This window comes from Tamandua tetradactyla, chromosome 17 (genome assembly GCF_023851605.1).
Source record: "Tamandua tetradactyla isolate mTamTet1 chromosome 17, mTamTet1.pri, whole genome shotgun sequence".
Taxonomy (NCBI): domain Eukaryota; kingdom Metazoa; phylum Chordata; class Mammalia; order Pilosa; family Myrmecophagidae; genus Tamandua; species Tamandua tetradactyla.
In genome coordinates, this window is record NC_135343.1 from 31,895,808 (window position 1) to 31,916,149 (window position 20,342).

A 20,342-nucleotide genomic window follows, 5' to 3' on the forward strand; every position below is an offset into this window, starting at 1 on the left:
AAGAGTATAATGATGAGGAACACATATTCTGAGATAGATTTTCCAGTTTGAACCTCACCTCCACCCTTTACCTGAATGACCACGAACAAGTTTCATAAATACCCAGTGCCTCAGTTTCCCTATTTGAAAAAGGAGATAAGCATAGCGTATCTATTCATAAATTTGTTGTGATGATTAAATGAGTTAACGCATGTAGATGACAGAGAGTAACAATTGACATACAGGAAGCATATAGAAGGGTTTAAAAAAGGGGGGTGGGTATTTCAGCACAGTCAATAATAACAAATAGACCCTTCAGTGGTTTTTCTTAAATCCCACATGTATATAAGATGTGTTTATATGTCAAAACCAGAGTTTTCTTAAATTGTGATCCAACTATCTTCTCTACTTTTTTTTTTTTGGCACATGTTTGCATTTTTCTCACCATGGTTCCTCAATGTCTTCCTAACTTTATTATGAACTTCAGAATAAAACAAACAAACAAAAACAGATGGGCAAATTGCCCCCCCTTGCATGAACAGACTCTTATTATACACCTGGGCTGTATCCAGATATTTTCCCCTTTAGTGTCTAGAATTATAGGTGAGAAACTGTCAAATTCATGTCTGTGTCTGCAAGAGATATAACCCGGCCATGTCTTCCTGCACAAATTCCTGGTCTGAAGTAAGGCTGAACTCTTCTTTGGTCAATCCCTTTATATAAAGCTATGCAATTACTCCCTAAGAAGGCCTGAAATGATAAGAAACAGTGACGGAGAAAAAGAGCATGCAGATTTAATCAGGGATCTGCCATTCAGCAATTGTTCCTTAACTTCTCTAAGCATTAGTTTCTTCTTCTGTAATATGGACATAATTTCACATACCATTTGGTGCATCTTTGATAGGGTTGTTTAGATCATGAATTATTGTTGCAATCCTTTATTTGTACTACAAAAATTGGTTTCATCAAAGTCTGCATTTACTCAAGAGAGTAAGCTGTGTGGGTGAATGTTGTCTTTCATGTGTGGTGTGACCCAAAAGGCTTAGGAATACTTGAAAATAAGTAATGGGTGCCTAGATGGATGGCATTCCCATCAGGCATTCCTCCATAGGTATTGTTTACTCACTTGTACTTTTGATCAGTGGAGAGAGGCAGCAAGTTCATGGCCATGCTCCTGGACAAGTACAGAGAGTGCTACTTCTCCATGGTCTATGTTTGGATGGAAATGTTGAGACCCAGCAGGCAATGAAACTGATCCAAGGTTTGATATTGTCAAATGAATGTTAAAGAGCCTGACCAGGACACTTGGCTGAATTGAAGGTGATCTTTCTTTCTCATGAGAGCAGGCCAAAAGAGTCTCTGTGGACAGGGTCAAACTTTTCTTGAAGTGGTGTAGGGTCACCTCTGGCACAAAGACAAAAGCCTAACCATAACCCTGGTTTCTTAGGTCATAGAGCACAACCATAATACTTTTATCCTGGAAAATGTGTAAAGTAGATGCAACCAAATGCTTATCTCAGTCATAATAGCATATATGAATAAGTAATAGATCGGTAGATAGAGCAGTAAATATCACAAAAAGGGTAAGTATCCACAGATCATGAAAAGCTCAGCATTACAAAGTTGTTGTGTACCTTCCAAGAAAGAGGTTACAATGGATTTCTCCTGGTAATTGAAGGTGTTAATTTACTGTACCTTCTCACCCAGGAGGCTGTGGCAGCATCATGAAAAGTCAATGAGGTCTGCAATCATGGGCTGTATAGTTTTTGATTGTGTGTTTTCAGATTGATTATAGTTTAAAGAATAGAAGAATAAAACATTCTGAATTGTCTAGTAGACCACCTTAAAGATAAGTATTGCCACAAGATTTCAGAGCTCAGGTTTCTATGTGAGTAGAGTCATGCTGCGAACAAATGATCACACACAGCCAGAGCATTTCTGCATGGCTTTCGGGCATCAGGTCCTGACGCTAATGACAGCGATCATCATGCGACTACCATTGTACTCTTGTTGGATTCTCGTACTAATTATGAAGACAAAACTTCTACAGTGATCAGCTACTATTGAAAGACATTTTCATAGTGTAGGATTTCAGCTTCATAATTTATTTGATAAATCTAGAATGTTTTGACATTCTGAAAATGACAGTGTGGTGGAATAATGTTCTACATTAATTGTCACAGGCTAATGAGAAAAGAACAGAGGCAGACTTAATATATTGGTCTTGTACCAAATGAACAGTAAATGACAACACAGCACATGGTAAAAATTGCCAAAATTAAAAAAAAAAATCATTTATGCTCTATTTTATTTTATTAAAGAAGTTTACAGACTAATCATGCATAAAATACAGAGTTCCCATATAACCACCCTATTATTAACATCTTGCATTGGTGTGGAACATTTGTTACAATTGATGAAACTGCATTTTTGTAATTATATTATTAATGACAGTCCATGGTTTAATTTAGGGTTCCCTGCTCGTGTAGTTTCATGGAATTAAAAAAAAATGTATTCTGTTACCATGTATACAACTTAACATTTCTACTTCTATAGTTTGTTCGAATAGAGAATGCTGGCTGAGTCAAGTCATCATATGATACAGAAGTGAAAGTATATCGAATTGAAAGAAGTCCATGCTGAGAAGCAGTAATGAAAAAATGAATAATTTTCAATTAAATTATATTTTAAAATTATTTTTCAGTACGGTTTTGGAGTGGACTACTACATAAGTGGATCCATGAAAATAGTGGACTATGGTTCAAATTAGTTATTATTAAAAAAGGAAAATGAGGGCGGGCCGCGGTGGCCCAGCGGGCAAAGTGCTTGCCTGCTATGCCGGAGGACCTCGGTTCGATTCCCGGCCCCAGCCCATGTAACAAAAACGGAGAAACAGAATACAATAAAACAAGAAAATGTTTAAAGATGTTTCCCTTTCTTCCTTCCTTCCTTCCTTCTATCCTTCCTTCCTTCTCTCTGTCTTTCCTTTAAAAAAAAAAAAAAAAAAAAAAAAAAAAAAGGAAAATGACTACAGTAATGACAATGATTCAGGGAATGGTCCATCAAGCTCAACATTACAAAGATATAAGTTGGAAGAAATGAAACAAATATGAACACGTATGTTTTTATAATTACACCCTATATAGGGCATTTTGTTTCAGCAGAATAACAGATCATCATATGCCACGTTAAATTATTTGGAAGAGTTTTATTGTTTAGATATATTTTTATTTATATATAATGCAAATTTCTGTTTAGTTTTTTTTTTTTACAATTAAGGCTTATGAGCACAAATTTGCATCTACCTAGGTGATATATAATAAAAAAACAATTTAAAACAACAATAGCAACATGCTAAGATTTTTTTCCTCCTAATTTTTTTATCTTAAAAGTAAAAAAAAGTAATATCTAAGTAATATATAAGATTATTTTTATATATAAAGGTTTTGTTAGATTTAACATTGATGGAATGCCAACTATAAGCTAAGGTCTTTTTCATATTTTAATTCATTTAAGCTTCAACATCTATATACATACAATTAGGTATTACTATTCTCATTTTAAAATTTAAGACAAAACAAAACCAACTTAAGAGAAAATAAATGACTTGTTCAAAGTCGTATAATAACTAAGTTGCATAAGAGGGATTTGAAGTAAGAGATGCATGGTTGCAATTTATATTCTTTTTTTCAAAATGACACATTTCCTCACAATTTGAGCCAGGAAAATACAGAGGGACAGCTAAGAACAAAGAAATTACTTTAGTTTTGGAAAGTTTCAAGTTGACCTGTCTTCCGCATTCTTTGGCAGTAATTATATGGTAAGGCCAGGCATCTGATGAAGGTACATTAATCATGATGATAAAAGGTCACTTGCATAAGAATAAAAAGCATTTCACACTAGCTCAGAAGTACTCATCGGAAATGGAAAATGTGTTAGCAACTGATGCCTGAATACCATTCACTCCCCACTTTTAACAAGATATCAACATCCACTATTAAGAAACTAATTTATGAGGACAACAATTGCCTTTCATCTCTTTCTACTCCCTCCTCCTTCTTTCTCCTCCTCCTCCCTCTTCTTCATTGTTTTGCTCTGCACACTGTCTGTCTCCTGATGTCATTATTCTCCTCCCGATACATCTCTCTCATGTTTATCTTCTAAGCAGGAGACTTTCCCTTTATAAAGTGACTTAGAGTGATGCCAACTCCATCACCCAGAGCAAGGAAGAAGGGGGTTTCACTGACACATAGATGGCTTCTAATGTTCCATCACCTGGCAATTCCAAATTATTTAACTCTGAAAGACGACATTTTTGGGAGAGAATGAATTTTTCAGAGATAAGACCTCTTCACATAAAAGCAAATATTCATTGAGCACCTACTATGTGCAAGGACTAGAGCAGGAGGTAGTTTGGGATGAAAACAAGGACAGAGTGGGCCTTACCTTCAAATTAGGCATATAAAACTTAAATGATACTGTAAGCAAAACAATTGTTTAAGGCCATTATAGAAGACAAAGGTGATATAAGGTTAATCTGAAAATAAGTAGTGAAGACTAATGCGATAAAGTTGACAGAAGTCAGAAGTCAAACCTCAAACATTTAGGGAATTTGTAGAAAGATTTACTCAGTTGAAAAAGAGAGAGAGTGGTAAGATTATTATTGGATTACAGTGGTGAATTATTCTGATCAATTATCTGACCATTAGAAAAAGTCTTGTAGCAGAATCCCAAAACACTAATGAAAATTTTAATTTGAAAAAAAACAATATTATTATCAGGAGTATTAGGAATGGCCATAGTGGTAATCATAAGATAGTATTAGCGGTAGTGGTAGTGGTAGTTTCCATTGATGGAAAGCCTCCTACTTCTGTGTGCCAGGAACTGCATATGGTACTCCAGACCCACCATGAATCTCAAAGATGAAATGTGGCAGGTCTTGAGCGGTAATTATAAATTGTTTATTTTTTTCCTTCACTGTTGGAGTCCATCTTTTACATTTAAATAGGCATTAACTTAAGTCTCAAAATTCTTTAGAAATGTGAATTTTATATAGAGAAAAGGAAGGATTTTGGGACAAGGCAAAATGAGAAAACGTGTGTGTTTTTTTGCACACATGTTTCCAGTTTTGCTGCTTAATTTTGGAAAGAGGTAATTCTACGTCAAAATCGAGGCCCAGTGAAAAATGTACACACAGTAATCTTCATTTTCATTATCTGGAGTAGTTCAAAAGACAATGGAACGATTCTCAAAGAAAGGAATGCATGTTCAGGTAATTATAAATAACAGACACATCTGGTTATCTTAATTGTTTGGGAGCATCTCAATTAGCTGAGAATGTTTTCATGATAACTTGGAGACAGTGAAAATTTTTCACAGCAGGTTGGATTCAACGGTGAGAGGAAATATAGGCAGCTTACCTTGAAATCTATTTATGACTATCGAACACACTCAAAGATCCATATTGTTTGGATTTTATTTACCTGTCATAGAAAATGAATGCATTTATCTCTGCAGCTTCATGATTGGTCTGAAGAGAAGGCAGGACCAGTAAGTTGTGCCCCCCTCTGCCCCCCAGGGTCGAGGAAGCCTGGTATGAACTTTACATTCTCCATCTTGACCGCATTTCCATTTCTTAACAGGAGGTGCCTTCCCACTGAAAGCTGGGTCTCAGGCTGACTCAGTAAGCCGGCTCCTTGAGAAACTCAGAATCATCCTGAAATACAGGCACCTCCTCCATCTGGTTTGGGATTGATGGGTTTTGGACAGTTTGAGAAATTCATACTTGCATACTTGGGTCACTTACTACACAAATTGCCTACCCTAGGCCTGCCACCTAGGATTGCCACACTTCTTTAGCATGATTCTGGTAGGTTAAATTCAAGATCTTACCTTTTCCTGAATATTACTTTGTTTATTTATTCGTTTGTTTGTTTTTCAGAAACAAATCTGTCAACTGTGGGAAAGCACATAAGCCATTACTATTATGCCCCCCAAAATCAGTGTCTCGTATTCCAAACTTCCTCTTCTCTCTCTCTAGCCCATTCCCTTGCTTTGTGGTTTATTAATGTAGATTAAAAGAGTTGGCCTCATCTTTTACAGGGGCAATTTCCAATGCAACTGTTCAAAGCTGATTTTTCCAATCTTGACAAATACTCTCAAGTCAGAGGAAATTTTTCATAATTAGTAGTGAAAAGGTTATGAGCTATTAGACTTCAGTAATTCTTTACTTAACCACCTCCTTTGAATAGAAAACAAGACCTGGGTTAGATCATACGGATAGAAGGAATGTGCACATGGGGTTAATCTAACCAGTAAGCGGATGTCCAATTGGCCCAAACAAATTCAGATCAATACTATTTGTCTGTCAGCCTTTGAAATAGAACGTGGAGACCTTCACCAAACCTTTATTACCTGTAGGGATCAGCAGGGGAAACCTAAATTTCTCCTGTAATTGCCTACTCTATAACAGAAGTCAACCTCCCCTAATTTTTGAGTGCAACTCCATACACATGCAACACAAATGCTAAGGGAGAGTTGAGAGTAGAATGGTAGGGAAAGTGGGATGTGAATGTTTTACAGTAAGAGAAACAAATGCTAAACTTCCCTTCCTGTGGGATAGCGGTAAGACTCTGGTATTACAACCATCTTTCAACTTCTCACTTCTAACTCCACCTCTTCTAACATAGAGCTTTCTTCTTGCTATTTTACAGAGAATATTAAAACTACAAGACTCACAATGGGACATCTAGTCAATAGTATTTCTTCTTAAAATTCTAGGCCCTTAGAAGCAGAGAGAGGAGAGTGATGTTTCCTGAATTAATACCTAAAGTAACAGATTCCAGGGAACAGAGGTTCAGCCTCTCAGACTTCCCTTCTACCACAGGTTTTCTCCCTCACAACTTGCTCCCTCTCTGTAGAGATGTAGGGACAACCCATTGTCGGGTCTCATGTGAATCCTTCAATATCCTGGAAGATAACGATAATCCCTTTACTTACAAAGACTGAAGAGCTTTTCTTTCTGAATCAAGTGGTCATAACGTAGGCATATAAAATCTGTCCTCAGAGAATACCTACCCACCTCTTGTTCCAGGTCATTTCCTCAGGGTGCACCCTGGCTTTGGACTCTCTCTTTAATATACACTGGCATCCTTCAGAGTTTGACATTTTTATCTCCCAAAAATCTGTCAAAATGATTATTATTGATATCAGAACTCCTTTGCAATGGTTCTTCCCTTCAACAGAGATCCTTTCTTCAAGGTTTGCCTTAGTCCCCCCCTCTCAGCTGCCTTGAAGACTTTGATTACTATTGCAGATTTTTAAGATCTTCCATCTTAGAGGAGATATGGTATTTAGTTTGACAATGGATCATTCAATCAAACTCACTGCCACTTGATATTGCTTCATATCTGGTGAAACCCATAATCTCTTTCAGAACAAGGATGTGCCTCATCTATTTAGCATGTTTCCGGCCAGCAATACCAGTAATAGGTTCCCAGTTAGGGTACGTTGAAGGGAGAAACCTCCTCCAGGCTGGATTCCCAGAGAGATTCCTCCACTGTGTTTCTGGATGGATGTGTTAGATCCTGGAAGTGGAAGTTAATATTAAAGGTTATTTTGATAAGTGGTTGACTTCATTAACAACAGAAAAGTCAAAGACAGTTTATAAATGAAATGACCTTACAAGTCACGAAAGCCAATATTCACTTATTACAAACTAGGAAGCAAAGGTTCAGACGTTGCTCCTAATTTGGTTGCTGACACATTTTGCTACAAAATTAAAAAATGTAGGTGATGTAATGCTGTAGACACATATACACACACATACCCACACACTGGTGAGAGGCACTCTAGGACTGACAAAAGGCAAGTGCTTCAGAACATAGCAGAAGTACCCCAAGGCAGAGTGGAGAGAAGTCTGCTGCTCTAGCAGAGAGTGCCCCAGAGTCACGCAGTGATTGAGGGGGTCGCAGCGAACTCAGCTCATATATCAACCATGTTACTTGGACAAATGACCTAGCCTCTCTGAGCCTCCATTTCTTTAACTGTAGATGAAACAAATGATATTGAAATTCCAATAACCTAAGAGTCTCAAAATTTTAAAGCTGTTGAGCACAAATGCAGTCTCATCAACACGGATGATTAATCTTGTTGCCCCAAATATCCAACTTGGTTTCTGCAGAAAACCAGACTTATGGAGTCCCCCACTCCCAAATGTTTGTGTGCACCGCCAGGGTGGCTTTCCTGTGTCCAATGATCTGCCTTCACTTTACATCCCTGCTACAGTTACTCAGCTGACACTTGGCAGTATTTTGACACAGAAAGTAGCCTGAGAGGGAGGGCTCCTAGGTGAAACATTGCTCCCTTCGTTGACACCACAGTTGAAGAGATACTTCAACCAGTCCAGAAAGAACTTGAGCCACAGCATGTCGCCAGCACTTCCAACTCATGTACCTGCCTCTGATGCCAGCTGAACTAGAAGGGCCAGTGAGCTGCATCTGCTCTCTCATAGAGCCAAGAGTAAATTAGCTGCTCCTTGTAGGTGCGTTTGGAATGAAAGGGAAAAGGTGACACGGCAAAGTTGATTGGGGCCCCAAATACGATAATCTCCTTCTCCTGGTGCTCTCAGACAGGCCACCAGAGTAGCTGGAGCAGACTAATATGAGGCAACTATTCTCATATTGTATCTAGGACAACTGTCAAATTCTGGCCCAAGCCCTGTTACTGTACTCGCCTGGATGCCAAACTTTACCTCTTCTTATGATGCAGTGTCTCATAGAGCCCATTATTTCTCTCTGTGATCTGGCTTCCACATGGACTTTTACCCAAGTCTTTTTATCATTTATCTGTCTATCTATCTATCTATCTATCTATCTATCTATCTATCTATCTGTCTGTCTGTCTGTCTGTCTGTCTGTCTGTCTGTCTGTCTATCTATTTACCTATCTATCCATTTCTGTGTATCTATCTATATCTATATATCTACCTCTGTTTCTCTGTCTCTGTCTGTCTGCCTACCTATTTATCTCTCTATCTTATCTTATCTATTCTACCTATCCCTATTACTCCTGTGAGTCTCTTCTATCCCTATGTAAACCACTAGACACAAAAGACATGTGGATTCTCCCTAATTCTACCCTTGAGCTACAGAACTATTGTCCAACTGGCCAAGTACATGAAGGTCAATGTGCTCAACAGATAATTCACACATATCGCATACAAGAAAAAAAAATTTAAATTCAGAGGACGGGAGTATATTGGTATTATGAGCACTGTCCCAGAAAATGAAACTAATTAAACATGTATTTCATTCTAAATAAACCAAGATTTGGCTGAGCTTCATTCCCGAGTATTAAACAGATAGATAGGTTTATATGTTAATTGAATAAATTGTGACCTACTGTTAATTCAAATATACAGCCACAGATTAAGACAAATTTCAATGGTTAACAACCCACTTTGAGGTCGTTTGTTGTTTTTACGCCCTAATATTACCAATCAATGCTGTTCAACACACTATATAAAGAGGAGAAATGGTAAGCACAGCTAGAGAGGCCTGGGAAAAAATCTAGAAGATGACTGCTAATAAAGAAGTGCCTCAATTTTTATGGGAAAATAATGCGAGTCTAGAGTGAGAAGGCTTAGCTCCTTGAAATCACATAGCCAGATGCCCAAATGTTTATAGATGAGGACACTGGGACAGAGAGAGGTTATATGTGAAACTAAAATACTATTCCTCAGAGTATTAAATAGATGCTTAATTAGTTTAAGAAAGTCTTAAGAGTAGAGAACTGAACTTGTGACTTTTCCTAGACTTTCTGAGTACAACATGTGAAATAATTTCAACTGGTGAATATTCAGTTTCTAACTAAAGTAGCTAGAATCAAGATGATGGCAGTCATTACACACAATAGATGATTTGATCTTGTTTTGGGAACATGGAGGGGTTGCAGAGGTTTGAGGAAGAACAGTCTAATAATATTTGTTTAATTTCAGGTGGCACAGAGCAGTGTGTTAGAAATGGCAACAGACTAAAAGGCAAGCCATCTAGCCCTATCTCTGCACAAACTGTAGGCTTCAGCAAGTGTTGACTCAGAATGTGCTATCTCCATACCATTTACAATTTGACCTGGTAGCTCATCCCATCACAAAGCTCTTTTTGGCTAGCAATGTACCAGGAGTGGCAGGCCACATGTTAATTCAGAGCCCAGGACTCAGGAAGGCCCTCATACTTCTTCTCTCTTTATGTCTCCGTCACTCTTGCCCTGAGTACAATATGAATCTAGCCCATTGGTGGAGAGGAGCCACGAGTTTCAGAGGGAGTCAGCCAAATTTTCCCAGCTGAGGTCCCAGACATATAAGAGAGACAGCTAAGATAGCAAAGTCACCCAGCTAACCTGCAGCTGAACTCACATGCACATGTGATTCCTATCAGGGCCCAAACTACCCAGTTGACTCATAGCCTCACGAACAATGTCAAATGGTTACTGTTTTGGACCACAGCAGTTAGGGGGGGAGTGGTTGTTATTCATCATTATTGTGTCAATGGACAGCTGTTATAAAGATATTTGTACCTGATGGAATTAGTCCTTCTTTACTTAGGTCCATCCATAATAGTAGAATGGTTCTGACTTCTGGTGGGATGGATGATATGCCCCTAATTTAACTATAGAGAAAAGTATAAAGATATAAATATGAATATATATATATGTATTTATAATATTTGTATATCTACAAACACACTATAAATATCTATATAACTACATATTTGTAGATATATTTGACTTTAAATGTATGTATTTACCTGCATCTAGATTAATAGACACACACTGTAAAATCAGTAGGGTGCTTTACACAGAGCTTCTCATACTGATATATTCATCTTTGTATAAAGATAAATTTCTCATTTCTATCATCAGGGATTTACTAGAGGGGCTGAGAGCACATCCCATGCACTGACATAAACTGGGCTAGGGCAGATTTATTTGGTAGGTTGGGTAACTAGCATATCTTGTAATTTAGCCCAACACAGGTTTTATTTGCTCAACCATCTTTTCTTTCCTCTTATTACGGTTCTGGTGGCCCTGCATAAGATTTGCTCACATCAGAGATTAGTCCCTGTATCATTTTTATAGGTCTATTTTTAAAAGGTGCTTATTTAAGTGACTGGTAACTAATCATCACTCTATAATTGACTGAAAAGTTGACTCAGTGTAAAATACAAATTAAATTCAAAAGAAGCCCAAACCCTCATTATAATTTATTCTTTCCAGCTCCACAAACACTCATTTTACAAATGGCAGAAGCATGAAGAGACAAAGTTTGCTTTCCTGCAAAAAATATGTTCAACAATTATAGACCAAAATTTATAGCAAAGGAAGAATGTTCTTCTTTCTTCGCTGTGACACTAATAAAAGGAAAGAAATATAAGTACTGCTTAGTGTAGTCTGGGAAATGCTTAAATTTTAAAATTAGAATAGTAGCATTTTATTCCTGGACAAGCTCAACAGATCTTTTTACACTGAGCAACAGACACGCTTAGCGGGGTATGACTTCATTGGAAAGATTTGGGCTTCAAAGGCCACTCCTCAAACCTCTTGCTGATCGCCTGCCCTTCCACCACCCCAAATTAAATATTTAAAAGTTTTGAAGCCCTCCTGCTTTGCATTAAACATTTTTCTAACATCATTCACTCAATTACCTAGACAGAGGCCAATAAAACTTCTTCCTCCACCCAGCCCATGGCACCTCCACTGCACAGTGTTCCAAATCCATTAGCAGGTCCTCTCTGCATGCTGCATCATCAGAAGAACAAAGACATGGTGATGTAGAACCACCCACCTCCATGTATATGTCAGAGTTCTAGCCTCCTGATCAGCCAGTGGGTTTAATAAACATTCCAGATGGCTTGCTCTGCCTGAAGGAAGAATGGATAATCACACTGCAGTCCCCTCCAAACAATAATAAAATAAGGCCATGGTAGCACAGAAGTCTGAGCCTGCCAAAAATACTGAAAGGACTGCTTAGAACAATAGACTCAAGTGATTGGAAGGCATATTAGTGCCCTCACCCCTTGTGAATGAAGGTGGCCTGCTTTCCTAAAAAGCATGCAAAACCAATTGTGTTATGCAACAGTCATGCTAAAAAAAGTAAAGGAAACAAACAACAACAAAAAAAAAAACAACAAAATCTTCATCTAATGATTAACTTCTAAAAGAATTTGGTGAAAAGGGAATTAAAATGAAACTCAGAAATAAAATAGCTTTTGCATAGATTCCTGAGCTATGCACGCATGGGTAGCTCGAGACATACAGCAAGGAGTTATGTTCCTTGGTAGCCAGCAGAAAGGTTTGATCAACTTTATATTCATTCTACAGAATTTTAGGGGCACCCAACAATTAGAGTGACTGGAGGCACTCTGGGGAAGGTCTGTAGAGGTTTAAAAAGAGACTCACTAAAGGATTCAGGTGAGCACAAATGGCACTCAGCTCTGGGGCTGCTTCTTACTGCACATCCCTCATCTCTGTCACATTTGCTCTGAATTGCTTTTTCCCTTTGTTCCTTGAGAAGTACATTTTGCTCCTTTGGACAGATGACTCACTTGTTATGGTTAACATGCTTCTGCATGACAACTTATATCCCCTTTTAGTTGAAAACTTTTTGATTTTCTTCTTATGTGATTAGAGCACATCGGAGTCAAGACTTAAATATGCTCAATATTTATCAAGAAGAGTCTACCTGACATTTTCCTTATCTGCATAGGTGATCAATTAGTGGAATACACTGAGACATCTGAACAGCACACTTGGTGAAAAGCTTTGACTCTGCCTTTGATCCAAATAGAATTTGTCAAGTTCTGACTAAATGGATCTGTTTATCACCATGTACCAAGGTTCCCTAAGGGTAAGCCAAAGTGAAATAGCTATTCCCCTGAGGAAAAACACCTGAAAATTTAGGGCAAATGTTGCTAGTTACTATCCCTTCTGGTAATTCCTCCCATTGGTTATTATGAGGTATTGGTGGTTTTGTTGATGAGAGGAGGGGTGATCCAATGGAGGTTTGCCATCCGAGGAAGAGAATACCCATTTGAGGGTCTCTCAGGTTTACATATGTGTCTATACCTGAGATAGTTTTTAACATAATACCATGATCCAAAACTATAAAGAATAACTGAGGGTTCTGAAAAGACAAAAATAAAACATCTATTTACTTCAAAAACTTTACCAGAATCAAAGTTGAGGATAAAAAAAATAGAAAGAAACGATCAATAAGTAAAGTCACAGTAACGTTAATACATGAAGTGTTCTTAAATATCACAGAAAAACACCAGCATGACAAGAGAAAATCTTCCAGAACTGAACGTAAGAGTCTTCAGGCTTATGGTCTTCACTCAGTATTTCCAAAATTTAACGATTAAAAAAAAACTCATCAAAGATCATTTTCCATGATATTATATATCATGAAAGGTAAATAAAATATACTAAAAAGCTTCCAAAACAAAATAAAAATATGTGACATAACAAAATTAGGATTCAGAATGATGCTGGTCTTTTCAAAAGCAAATCTGGAAACAAAAAACAAACAAAAACAATCCAAAGAATGCTATTTAAATTAAGAGGAGAGTCGGTTTCCCACCTATAAATCTATGCTTTAAAAAGTGTGATGGTAAAATGAAGGTATTTTCGGACACCCAGATGATGATGCTCTTTGTTTCTTAAGGCTGTCTTAGGGCCATAACCTACATGGACTCCAGGGGTCAAAATCCCATTGAAGGGGCAGGTGCAGAGAAGTAAGACTAATCTTGGCATCAAGACATAAATTCCCCATCAAGACATATACCTATTTTTGAGTGGCCATGGGCAAGAGGCTAGAAGGCCGAAGAAAGCAGCTAAAGGCAGTTTGGAGTTTTTGCTAGTCACCATGTTATGGTGAGGCAAAAATGTGGTTAGAATACTAAGTAGTCTCACTAGAGATGAGTTTGCATCCATCTAGAAAATCTTTCCTACAGACCTTCACAGAATGCAAGGGGGTAGTAATCAAAGCTTTGAGCATTGCAAGACTACTAAAAGAATTTGCAACTGATATACCTGGGGCCATTTTCCCACAGCAAATATTCAGACATCAGAAGGCAGAAGACAGAAAGAAATCTCCTAAGTCACACAGGTTTTCACTAAATAGGCTAGAGATGTCTTATGAAAGCTATAGATGAAGCCAGAGTACTGAGAGAAATCCCGTGAGTCACTCTGGGCCTTCATTGATGACTCTGCATTGGTTCTCTGAAACTGATGGGCAAAAACTGATCAGCAGGCATAAGTTTATATGAAGTACAGACAGTTGGGAAGAAGGAATGGAGAACAGAGACATCCCTCCCAGCAATCTGAAATTATTGCATCCAGGAAATAAAACTGAAAGCAAATTCCCATGTAAAGAACAGCTGGCAGCTTGGCTACAATGCTATGGAGAGCTCCACAATCTTACCAGTGCCAGATCCCAAGTCCTGTTGAAAGGAAACCCTTTTCCTGCCCTCAAAACACAGGTAAGTACTAGAGATGTGCATCTAAATGAAGCTGCAACAAAAGCCAGATCTGTATTAATCATGGATTAGATTGATCCAGTCTTCCACACTCATGATCTAACAGAAAAATATGTGGTCTTCTTTTTTGGGTATAAATTTTATTTTCTTTATATTCATTTTTTCTATTACACAAAATGTTTAGCATACTATCAAAACATATGAAGCTGAAGGAAAAGTTAATAATGTCATTCATGTAAAAAGCACTTTATAGATAATAGAATCCAAACTAAAGATGTGCTAGTAACTGGAATTACAGAGACTGATTTGGAAATAATGATGATAATTCAATTAAAGGACCTAGTGGGAAATGTGTACACAGATGAAGATTTTTAGCAGAAGGATAGAAACTATAAAAAATAACCCAATAAAAATTCTAGAAATAAAACACACACACAGACTTAAACAGAAACACATACACAGACATAAACATCCAGGGTTTTTTGATGGAGTTAACTGCATTCTAGCAAAGAATACAGAACACAAGAGAATATATACAATGAAAGAGCAATAAACTTGAAGGCTGGTTAGAAGAAATGATACAAAAGGGTGAAATAAGTGGTCTAGAATATCTATTATCCATGGGACAATATCAAAATGTCAAATGTGTATGCAACTGGAAGTCAAGAAACAAAGAAAAGAATAGTACAGAATAAATATTTGAAAAGAAAATAGCCAAGAATTTTTTACCAAACTGATGGAAGACATCAATCCCCAAGGCCAAGAATTGTAGCACATGCAAACAAGATAAATAAAAAAGAAAACAAACTTAAGTACATCAGAGTTAAAATGCTGAAAATTAATGAAAAATAGTAAAATCTTGAAAGCACACAAAGAAAAAAAGACAAATTATGTATAAAGGAAGATGACATGAATAATGGCTAATTCAGACACTGAAGGCCCAGTGTGTCTCGCTGAGATTTCCCTTAGCTCTCTCGCCGCACCGTAACTTTCATAGGACATCTGGGGTCCATTCAGTGAGTACCTGTAGGGCTTTAGAAGGCCATGAGACACGAAAGTACGGCTTTAAAATGACCAAGGAAAATATTTCTTAAGTTAACAAAAATATGCTTTAAAACTCAAAGCGAATTTAAGGCATGTTCAAATAGACAAAACCAAGAGTTTGTTTCCAGCCTATCTGCACCTTAAGAAGGTACATATCCTGTCAGTTGTGTTTCTCTAGGGAACCCTCACTAAAACAGGGACTATTAACAAGGTGTGGCTGAGATATAAAGGAACTGCAAGGCATAGTGTTAGTGACCAGGTATCTGAGTTTTACAAAGCTGCTATAAAAAAATACCACAAATTGGTTGTCTTAAACAAGAATTTCTTGGCCCATATTTTGGAGGCAGAGGTCCAAAATCAGGGTATTGGCAGTTCATGCTTTCTCCAAAGTCTGAAACGTTTTGGTGGTGGTTTTCTGGAATTGATCTCTGCCTCCATCACAAGGTGATCTGTCTCTTTCTATTTTCTCCTTTGACTTGAACTTCTGTGCCTGATTTTCCTTTTCCTATTAAGACTTCAGTCATGCCAGATTAAGCTTCATGCTGATTCAGTTTGGCCTCATCTTAATAGTTACTTTGAAAATCCTACTTACAATTGAGTCTACAACTACAGAACTGGGGGTTAGGACTGGAACATGTCTTTGCGGGAAGCATCATTCAATCTATTAGTATCAAGTAAAAGTAAAAGTAATCTCTACCCCTAGTTCGAAAGGAAATAGAACAGAGAATGGCTGGTAGGACCTGAAAGAAGAGAGTCATGTAGAGAAAGGCTGCCTTATGAAAAGTGCTGCTTTCAATCCTATGAATCCAATTAGAAACATAAAGACAAGAGAACCTTTGATACTTCCCACATGGATCAGCCTCTCAGGGTAGGAAGAAACATAGAAAGGGATGGAGATTGGATATAAAAGGACGAATAGAGGAGAGGGAACTAAACATACAAAAATAAGAGCCAATTATTAGTTTATGGGGGTCCTATATTATAAAGCATATATAATTGTATAACAGATATCTTGGTTGTGACCAGTATTTATTAATCCCAATTATATCAACACTCCATATTAAAGGAACTGAAAAAGTGCTATATGTATATAGGGTAGGGGAGAAGTTGTAGTGTAAAGAGCTAAATTCTCACTTTCCATACTAGAAATTCAATAGGTTATCCTTAAAATTGAAAAAAAATTAAATAAATAATGTAAGAATATTATTTAGAAAAATGGAAATCAAAAGCAGAGTGAACATTAATTTTGCTGCATATAGTTGAGTCAGGAGAGGGAATCAGGAAGTGAGAAAGACTGGGAAAAAAGGCCTGTTTTCTTTATAGTGATGTTGCTATTGTCAAAAAGCTTGTAAAAATATTTTGTATTTAAGCTATGTGCATATATTTCTGAGGTAATGAAATATGGAACTGTTTAGCAAAGAAATTGGTAGACATACCTACATTCCATTGGTCCATACAAAATCACCTCTTTTGAGCTTTGTTTTTTACCTATAAAAAGTAATTTCATATGGTTCAATTTCATAAGTAAATTGTATTGATTATAAATATACTGAAGACAATAAATAACTAATTTGGGGGCATTTAAGAAGAGTAGAGAATTACGATACAAGACAACAATAAATGGAGAATTTGAGAGAGGAGTTAAGAGTGAGGCCATCCTAACCCTTTTAACATTTAGGAATACCTTAGTTAGGCAAGTTAGCATTAACCTTTGATAAGTAATGTGTTTGGATTAGAATTTTAGAGTAGCTACTAAAAGAATAGAAATATAATAAATAAATATCAAATACGTAAGTAAGGTATTTGCAAAAAGTAAAAAAATGTAAGGGAGAAAATGACAAAATGAGATTACAAATAAGTCTAAATATATCCTTAATAACAATTATTAAAACTGGATTATTCCCAACTATTGAAAATCTATTGAAAATATCAACTTGATTTTTTTTAATCCAGCTGTATAAGGGTAAAAGTATTACTCTTAAAGCAAAACAATGCAGAAAAGTGAAAAATAAAGATGTGGGAAGAAGATATACCAAGCATGACTAACCAAAAGAAATACTAGGCATATAATCTGCAAAAGAATGCAGATATATAGATTTAATTTCAGGCAAAATACAAATTAAAGCAAACCTTCCGTATGAATTAGGATAAAAAAGGACCCTAAGTAAATAAAAAGTAACAATTAGCCAAGAAGATATAATATGCATGTACCTGTAAGTTCTGAAATATATAATCTCAACATATATATATATATATATATATAAAGTAAAAACTGTGAGAGTTACAAGGAAATTCATACATCTGCAGAATTAGAGATTTTAATACATCTTAATCATCAACTGATTGATTGAGCGGACAATAATAAAAGAACACAGAGCAGCATGTGTTTGGATAGCTAAAAATACAGAGGCATGTTCTATTGTTTACTAATGGAGTAAAAAGATGATCATATTAGAAATGAGAAAATATTTACAGTTAGCCACAATTTTACCATGTAAGAAACCTGTGGAACTCAGGAAGGCAATAATTAGAAAGAAAATTATAGCCTTAAAATCATTTATTAAAAAAAAATGGGGGTGAAATGAGAATATTTTTGAAATATAGATTTCATTGAATGTTTCTGGAAATATAAATTCTCTCTGTGTAATTTGAAAGTAGAATGCAGAAAGTTATTTTGAAATGCCTAAATTTGCCTGTCTGTTTCATGCAGAGCTTTGATAGACAACAAAATTTGGTTGGAGAATATTGATGGGTTGCCAAAAATAGAAGATTCTGGAGGAGGGAGAGGGCAGGGACAGATGTCTGTGTGTGTGTGTGTGTGTGTGTGTTGTTAGCAGTGAGGGTAAGGACAGCAAAGTAAAAGAATGGAGGGGAGGGTCAGGATGTAGGCTACGTAAAGTCTCTCAGCATTTTCAAAACAAGTCTTCTTTGAGTATCCTTGCTCTCTTCTTAGAAGGGATTCCTAACCTATATTAGAATATTAAAGAAAAAAATTCAAACCATGAAGAGAATATTGTGCTTTATGTTAAAGCCTATTCCTTTATATCAGAATTAATAACTGTGGATTAACTAAATGTCTACTAAAGGTCCTAAAACTTAACAGTCATTACAGGTCCTTATGAAACTTCAATTGTGTATTTCCATAATTGGTTAGAGATTTTCCTTTGTGTCTATTTCAACCAATATGGTGGTTAAATAAGCCTCAAGTTGAATACAATTATTAGTCACTCCAATGAGGCTAAAATATGTCAATAGCAAAGAAAATTTTCTCAAAAGAAAGAGGAAAAGTGGGTAAATTAGCAACTGTTGGGATGAGAGTTCTTATCAGTCTATAGTGTTGACAGTGTTCTTGTTTGTAGTTCAGGAAAGTCACCATTTTATCAAGAATCCTCTCAATTCTTTGTTTCTTCCACTTCCACTGAAATGACTTGTGTAAGATTATTTCTCATATGGCTTATCTTTATGGTCCCAAGTATATAAAATGTCTACCTATTGTATCTTTTAAGATTTTTAAAACCCAATGAAATAATGACAAATTTTGGATATCCTCTTGCTAGCAATGCCCTTGGACTTAAAATAAGATGAACATAAAGCAGTACCACAGTGGATCAAGACGTAAGTTGTCAAGACACTGAAGACAAAGTAGCACATTTAAACGCTAATCCTGGCTGCACAGCTTACTCCTCACTGGTTGGAGAGCCACCTTAGCAATGGAACAAGGTCTGACTTATCAGCATACAATTCAAGGCATACAGGTTTCTAAAATGACGAGGTGGCTTGGAAAGGACAAAAACAGTACTGCTCACTGAACATTGGCCCAAAGATTGAATGACAAGAAGCATCATGTTCATGTATATCCAGAAGGAAAAATTAAACCTCAAAGCGAGTTACATCTTAAAAGCTAGGAGGGAGTATTGAACCAATTATAGCAACATCCGGTTATTAAATTAGGTTAAAATTCTCAGAAAAACCTACTTTCAAGCTGGCCAAAATAAGAGCACGCTACAGCCACTGTCAGTGAAATGTTGGAGTTGTTGTTCAACCAAAGATTTCAGACTCTTTGTGGAGAGGAACTTGCTGGCTTATTTGCTTCCTTGCATGCTCATTTCCCCACCCACCACCGCCACCACCACCATCTCCCCCGCTTATCTTTCTATTTCACCTTTCACCATGTTAGATGATGTTCACCCAGCATGTGTCTTCTTTACCCTGTGATATTTTCTGTCCCTGAAACTTTTTTTTCTACCGTTAGTGGCTCTGGAGCCTCAATGCAACTTGGGGAAGAAAAAACAATTCCACAGAGTGTCAGAGGAAACCAGAGATTTAGTGGGAAAAGAGTGCTGGTATGGGTGAGGACCCTAAGATGACAACAGAGTTAAGTTTGAGGTGGTTCTGGTGAGATGAGTTCAGGAGAAGGAGTGAGGAAAGTTCAGGTGAGGAAGCAAAGTCACCATGTGTGAGACGCTGTGCCCTGTGTGTGAGACGCTGGCATGCATCCATCAGGTGTGCCCGTGGCAAGGAGAGTGTGCATTTCATTGCAGTTGAACATGTTGTAATGGACTAACTTCACTTCGTGGAATGTGAATCTTGAAATTCTTCTGACCCTTTCTAAGTATTCCAATTTTCTTTTAGATAACTTTATTTCCCCCTTTAAAAAACCCACAACAACGTACAAAATGAATTAATAAGAAAGAAAAAGGAAAAAAAAACCTTCCAAAGAAATCACTTCAGAAAATTCTTTTCTTATGGTAGACTAAGATTTTTTTTTAATTTTTGTTTAATTAGG

At 36.8% G+C, this 20,342-nt stretch overlaps 1 long non-coding RNA gene across 2 annotated transcripts in view; it reads right to left on the bottom strand.

Annotated features, from left to right (window-relative positions):
* LOC143661545 (uncharacterized) overlaps nt 1-20,342 on the bottom strand; it is a 122,073-nt gene that overhangs the window by 44,330 nt on the left and 57,401 nt on the right. The gene's annotated exons all lie outside the window — the stretch shown is intronic.